At 36.8% G+C, this 7,975-nt stretch overlaps 1 protein-coding gene across 1 annotated transcript in view; it reads right to left on the bottom strand.

The window, feature by feature from the left end:
* SPATA17 (spermatogenesis associated 17) overlaps positions 1-7,975 on the bottom strand; it is a 119,616-nt gene that overhangs the window by 9,822 nt on the left and 101,819 nt on the right. The window lies entirely within an intron of this gene.

The raw sequence follows: 7,975 nt of genomic DNA, 5'->3' as shown, positions 1-7,975 counted from the left end.
CGCTGAGGCTGAACAGCGCTAATTACATTCGGCAAATATTTATGAAGCTTTTACTAGGTGCACATCCTACCCAAACAGCCAGGCTCATATAAAGATGCTGCCTCCTCCCGGAAATCCTCCTTCGGATGTGAATCGAATCTCCCTGCATGAATGCCTGCGGTGCACAGTTACAGCCTTCTCGGGCTCTTGTCGATTTTGTTTTGTATCGTGGCAATTCCCTGACGTGTTTCGGCTCCTCCCCCAGACCATAAGGTGCCTGGGGGCAGGATCCGGGCCTTCTGTGTTTATATCCACCGTCTGTCCCCATTCAGATATACTTGGAAGTGAATGAGATGCTCTGGGGGTTACGTTTTTTGGAAATAATGCTATCGTTTCAAAAGCCTCTCTAGAAAAGTTGTGTAGACCTGCATTTTGAAGTTGTTCATTTGGAAGACCGCAGGTTTTAAGATGGCAGAGCAATGAATTCCATGCCCTGTCTTATCCTCTCAGCAATGCTCCCTGTGCCCAAACATGGAGGGTTATAAACATCTACCAAACTGCATCTTCAGTGAAGCCAGGAGTCAGTGGCGACTCTGAAGTATAATTTATGTGGAGAAACAGATATGGACCATTACCATTCCAGACCTGGAAGGAATGTAGACCGGGGACGGCCTGGTGTCTGGAGAAGGGCCACTCAGGAACCCCTTCCCCTCCCCACCCAAACTGTGACCTGGGTGGTAGGCCACCTAGGCATCCCACAGGGGAGGGAGGCACAGGGCTGGCCTGAAGACCCAAAGGAAGGATCATCATATAACCTGCAAGCTCCCTCTCCACGTTCCCCAAGGGACACTACTTCCCCGCCAAAAAAACTAAAACAAAAAAACCAACGGAAGACACCAGGTACAGCAGAGAGATAAATACATAAATAAACAATTTAGATGAATTTGAGACAATACAAGAAGTAGAACAAACTATTATTAAAAATCTAAAACAAATATTCTAAGAAACATTAGAAAGGATAATGTGCCTATTAAGCAAGTAATATAGGTGCTACTATAAAAAGATTTTTAAATAGCTTTATTTAATTAGCAATATGAAAGCAAAAAAAAAAAAATTGATAGAAAAATTGGAATTTAACACCAAGCACAACAAAATGGAAATAGGAGGTAAACGATTAAAAAAATAAGTTGAAGATCGATGTAGAGAATTTCATCTCTAAGAGATCTAATAAAAAAAAAAAAATCTGAGAAAACAAAGAGAAAAGAATTAGGAAAAAATGCAAGAAAATTTCCCCAAAGCAGAATGACAGATAACACACATGGCTTAAGACAGAGCGGAAACAACTTTCAACTTCAAATTCTCTATATGATCAGTATTGATTACATGTGAGATGTAATGTTCAGAAATAAAAATTATATTGGAAGGCTGTTACTGGGTATGAAGAAACTTGACAAGAAGTGTGAAGAAAATTGAGCAAATGGGGAAAAAGGCACGATTATTAACTCCAGGAAATGTACAAAGTTAGACAAGAAGGAAACGCCATTTTGGAATACTTCTTGGTTCAATAGCAAACAATCTTCCCACAGTCAAAAAGTATATACAAAACCTGGATATTTTTGTTAACTCAAGACTTGTACTCTAAGAAAACATGAAGATGATGGCATACAAGAGCTAAATTCTCATCTTCCAGAGGTGAAGGTTAATGGTGAACACCGACAGCTGATAAATCACGATGCTGCCATATTATTAGCTGGGAGATGAAGGAGTTGAAAGTGGTCTTTGGAAAGGAGGACCGTACACAAAAGATGGGAGGACTGAGTCGGGGTATGCCGCTCAGCATTACAAATCTGTGAGCATAGTTACTTTAATGAGGCACATGTTTCACTTTGATATAAATAAAGTAAAAAAAAATAATAATAATTAGTGCATCAAAACATTTACTATTCCTCTTGGATTTAAGTTTTCTTTCTACTTGGACACTTATCAACTGCATTCCTCTCTGTAATTGATGCCCTTTTTTTTTTTTGGTCATTTATATAAAATACCTAAACATATAGTTTCTAATTCTTTTTTCACATTTTTCTTTTGGAACGTTTTTAACAATGCTTTCCATACATGAGTCTACGTAATAAAACATCTTAAAATGCAGGTAAGATAGTGAATGGAAATTAATGTATTTTATAATGCCAACCCCTTGACAAGCTTTGGGAAAATTACATGCACATTTACTAGTCTATGTACAACACCTAATGTCTACATTTGAACCAAAATTATTAAAGACAAAGATCTATTTTCTGAACTAGTGTCCTTTTCCCCAACGAAATCAAATTATGGAAGTAATGTGCATTTCCTCACAAACTATTTCATACTCGGATGCCCTTGAACTTTACTGAGTCTGAACTCGAAAACATGTATAAGTAAAATACCTTGGAATTCAAAATACTAAGAAATGTTTACTTGTTGTGGCCATTTATTTCACAATTTAAATATAACTCCTAACTTTATTTAAACTTTATAAATAAAAGACTATCACATTGAAGAACATTAACATATGATACATCTCAATATTTAATACATTATTTCACTATTATTTTTGAACAATATAACATTATTTAAAGATTAAGAGGATATCAAAACAAAATAATTTCAATAATTATGGCCTTTTGAAACTTTATGGTTGGCACGGGCCACTTATGAGAAAAAAACCCTTGAATAAAGTTAAATTCAACTGTGCATGTATTATCTTCACTTATATCACTTTTGTTCTGAGAATAAGAATTTATCAGAAACAAAGTAAAAAAAAAAAAGTGTGTCTCACTGTGGCCAATATATGATATCTGCTAAATAGCTGATATTTCTTTTTAACTTATACTTTCAAAACTAAACCTTTAATATGTTATATTGTTAGTAAATGAACTATATGCGATTGATACTTAAAAATACTTGAGAAACTCTGACATGTTAAGTAGGTTAACCACTTATAATGTTGCTTCAATTAACATTCTATTTACTAAACCTTTTACAAAATATATGAAATAAATTCAATCTAAGAAAAAATAAAACGAGTATAAAAGTAGCATATTCTACATAGTTCAGATTTGGCTCTGATGTAAATAGAATAAAATCGTTTACTGGGGTTTTAACATGCATGATACCCATGAGCAACTTGAAGGTTAATATGATTTATTAATAGAAAACATCTCTGTATTAAGCTTGATGAGTTAAAAGTGTTTTAAACAAATCAAAATCTTCCAGGTTACTCATAGTATCTTTTTAACAAATAACCAGAATGCTCTTGACCTGTTCAATGTTACTAAGTAAAATTTAGACAACTCTATATTCACTTTACTTAAAAAAAGTATAAAAATTGTTTTATATTTAAAAACCACATTAAAACTCTATCATAATTGTAATATTAATATACTAGACCAAAATCGTTATGAGTTGTAGATTCTTTATGCAAACATTATTTGGCAATATAGTTTAAGATATTGATATGTCATACTTCATATATCTCTTACGTTGACATATGTTTAGCTGATACAGATTATGATGTGTGTTAGTCGTCACTAATGATATTTCTAGAAACCCATTAGTTTCTAAGAGCTTGAAAATTAATGGCAAAGTATTTCAATTAGTTTTGTCTGCTCTCCAACTACACGGTTAGGACCTATCCAAATTTTCAAAACTGTTAACGTGATTTAGTGGATATTAACCTCACACAATGTTCCATTAAGCTCTTATCCATCATGAGGGCCAGTTAATTAGCCTACGGGAAGAAATTCCTCTTCCAAGAAATCTTATATTTAGAGCCCTGAGAAAAACTCTTGTCCATCTCCACCATCGATAGTACGTGAAAGAATTGGCTTAGGATGTGGGAGGAAAATTGGAAACAATAGCTATTAACGCTGATGTCTTCATGGGTGGAAGAAGACATCACAGAAGGACCTGGTGCTCAGACTGTCCTACCAGCAAGTCGTCTGAAACTTTCAAATAGCAGATAATTCTTAGTCCGAGTAAACTGTATCAGAACGCCTTCTTACTTAACTTCCGACTTCCTTGCAAGCATTAGAGTTGGATTTCTTTTGAGCCATTGCTTTCTCAAGAGAAATTTCTATCTCTTCAAGGGAGTTCAGGATCATGAGTGGAAAACACAAAATGTTTGAGCTACAGAAGCCAAGCTGTAGGCTAGGCTTTCTGCAGGGACTCGCTGCTGGCAGGGCCTCTGGGCCATGCAAAGAAGAGCTGTGAGAGGCAGTACCTGGTTCGAATTATAAATTTTCAACGTTCTCACCAGTTACCAGTGTTGGAGAACTAGGGACAGAAGATGCCAAACGACAGGTGCTCTCTGTGGCTGATCGTGAACGTGGCCAGTGCTCTTCGAATAGGAGGATGATGAAGGAGACAAATTACACCGGCCCACGGAGGAAAAACAGACCCTCACGTTAAAGCCTGGGATGAAAAGCAGATGTCTGAAAATCATCATTTCCAGGAACCTAAAGAACATTTCACTGTTAGAGAATTATTTGCCAACCTCAATGAACTCCTAAAAATACGGATGCTATAAATGAGAGCCAAAGACCAAAAGGATATGAGTCTAAAATAACAGGACTAGGTACCCATAAGGATGGCAAGGTCACGGATGTTAGGTGGAAGGAGTAAATAGACTAATATTACAATAGCAGAATTAAAATTCTCTTTAGAGGTAACGATGGGCTATTCTAAGTTGAATTGGTGATAAAGGTAATATTACAGAATGAAGAAAATGATTCACAAAGGGACCCCCTTACACACGCACACACACGCACGCACGCACACGCACGCACACACAGATTCAGTCTTATGTCATATTTCTTTTGTAGCAGTCATTGATAGATTACAAAATAATATCTATAAAGCTAAGAGAAAAATGGGAATTTAGTATTTTACATACACTCTAGTTGTCACTTACTTATGAAAGTAACAGAGAGGCGTTCTTAGATATCGTATTAATTGGGATTAGACGCAGCTGCAACTGACGGAAAGACCGAATTAACAGTGATTCAAACGACTGTGAAGTTTATTTCTCTTTGCACGAAAGTCCAGGGTTGGTGTGATACTCCACAGCATAAGGGACCCACGATTCTATGTGTTTGCTCTATCTTTTGAGGCCTGCATAGATCCAAGGATTAAAATATGACCGAAGACGTCGATCAATCTCTAGCTATCAAATCCTCCGTTCCAGACGTCTGGAAGAAAGAAAGGAGGGGAACGACACTCGTTTGCTTTAAAATCGCCATCTATTGGAGGCGGTCCACCGAGGGATCCTTGAGGGCCTACGTGTCTTGCTGAACGTGTCAAAATCACAAAGTCTTGATCACTCTTTTACCCAGATGGCAGGCCACTTCCCAGTATTGTTTATGTAACTGGGGATCCTGGGAAGCGACCGAGCCCCTCACGGTATGTGTCGCAGACCTGCAGAGCACCTGGTCTCCCTGGAGACGGAGCAGGCTGCGTGCCGCTTCCTGCGGGAGTGGAGGACCTCCTACGTGCATGCTTGCCTATGCATTCCTCCTCCGGCATGCTTGCCTATGCGGCCGCACCTGACGCCCCTACCTGACGGTGGCACCCGAGACTCAGGGCACTGGCAGGCTGTGCCATCACTTTCTTCCGCTTTTGCCGTAAAGGAATATTCTTTGACCTTAGGAAGCTTGTGTCTTCTACCAGCATCTGTGGAGCCACAGCAGACTAATCTGTGTAGTGCTTTCATGTTTTCCTGTTAGCTGTCCTCCACGTCATCAGACTTATTTATGTAGAGAAAATCTAGATAAATAATTTCTGGAAGGTAGATTCATATTTCCGCTTATATTTTGTTTTCTAGCACATAGTCACAGGAGTATAACTAGCTTAAAAAAGTGGCTGATAAATGCATTTTTAAAATTTCTGACAGCCACGAACCCAGCTACAAATCAGAGGTTCTATTAGGATAGAACAGAAGTAACAAACTATAGGCCATAGGCCCAAACCAGCTTGCTTCCTAATTTTTAAATAAAGTTTTATTGGAACACAGTCATGCCTACTCTTAAGTATTATCTATGGTTGATTTTGTGCTCTAATGGCAGACTTGATAGTGGTAACAGGGATCATGTGGCCTTCAAAAGCTAAACTATCTGGCCCTTTAAGAGAGTTTGCTGATTTCTGGTACAGAGAGGAGAATGAATACTGACGGCAGTGAACTCTCTGTCACAGACGGTCAAGGCCTCAGAAAATATACTGTCCATGCCCTTCTTCATATAAAGACTTCATTGTATACCCCATGCGTCAAATAAATGATTCATTTTAATATCTCAGGAATAAGAATCAGTCATACCATTATCAATAATATCAATATGATCGCAATCAAAAAATGAGTAAGGACATAGAAATACAGAACCTTACACCCATCACTGGCAGGAAATACATTCTTTTTAATGCACTTGGAACATTGACCACAATTGACCAGAACCTGGGCTATTACTCAATCCTCAGGAAAACTCAGGAGATTAAAATCACAGAGTATATTCTTTGACCAGAGAGGAATTAAATCAGTAAATTAATAAAAATATAAAAGGAAATCTCCAAATGTTAGAAAATTCAGGAATATATGGAAAATTCTTCATAATTAAAAATGTTATATGATTCTTCATGACAAAATAAAGAAATACCAAAATTTATCAAATGTAGCCAAAACTCTTCTCAGAGGCTTATTTATTACCGTAAATATTTTCATCATTCTATCTTGACTGCCCCCAAATTTCCCTTCTTTATCCTTGAAAATAATTTAATATTTGGACAAAAAAATAAAGGTAAATAACCAAATAGTTTTAGAACTTTGCATTGTATATTATTTCACTTCTGTATATTGTTTAATGGATGCTTCATAATAAAAAGTATATGGTTAAGTGCAAAGTTCTATCACTTAAATGTAAAAATAAGTATCTATTGTAAAAGAATCACAAAAACTCAGAGAAAATTTAATTCAAAAATTAATAGTAACACATTTAATACTTAATACATGTATTTATACTTGTGCCTATTATATGTGTATATGGTTTATACTTGTCTCTCTATATTTATATTATTCATATACTTTTCTCTTTAATTCATGAAGTAGAACTCAATTATTTTAAACATGACGTCCAGCTCTAATACTCTGTCTAATATGATTACTAGTAAGTCTTCTAAATATCTGGAAAGAACTGATAAAATCTTAGAGACTGGCAGACAGTGAGAGCAGGTTTAAAGAGCTAGTTGAGAGAGAAAAGTGTAATGGTTAATAGTCCAGACTTTGACCATGATTTACTTGATTTAATCCTACTTTTCAGTCTATGAAATGAGGGGAAATGATAGTATCAACATCCTAGGTTGCTTCTAAGGATTGAAAGGCCCTCCACATCTGTGGGTGGGTTCCAACCAACCGCGAATAGAAATTATTAAAAAAATAAGTTACCTTGTTGCTGACGAGTACTATGCAGTACGGCCTACAATAATTGCTTCTGTACTGAACACGTACAGACTTTTTCTTGTCATTAGTCCCTAAACAATACAGTATCACAGAGATTTACACAGCATTTACATTGTTTCGGGTATTATAAGTAATGTAGAGGTGACTGAAAGTACGTGGAGGATGTGGATGGGTTATATGCAATTACCACGCCATCTCATATAGGGGACTGGAGCTTCCGAGGGCTTTGGTATCTGCGGGGGTGCCCCAGAAACGGTCCCCGCGGACACCGAGGGACGATTGTATACCTAAAGCTCTTTCTAAATACATGTCACTTTACTAAGGACAATTTTAACGCCTAGATAACTTATCAAAAAGAAAGAAATGAAATATAGCAAAACTTCATTCTCATACAGCTTGCCTGCCTCCGATGAAAAAGCAATCCAGAAAACGTCCAAAAGTCTTTCCTATTTTAAAGGACGTAACCGAGGCAAGTAGAATTTAATACCCATTTTTTGAATTGTCTGACAAGTC

This window comes from Pteropus vampyrus, unplaced genomic scaffold (assembly GCF_000151845.1).
Source record: "Pteropus vampyrus isolate Shadow unplaced genomic scaffold, Pvam_2.0 Scaffold121, whole genome shotgun sequence".
In the NCBI taxonomy this organism is placed as follows: Eukaryota; Metazoa; Chordata; class Mammalia; order Chiroptera; family Pteropodidae; genus Pteropus; species Pteropus vampyrus.
This window is presented reverse-complemented; position numbering and strand designations above follow the sequence as displayed.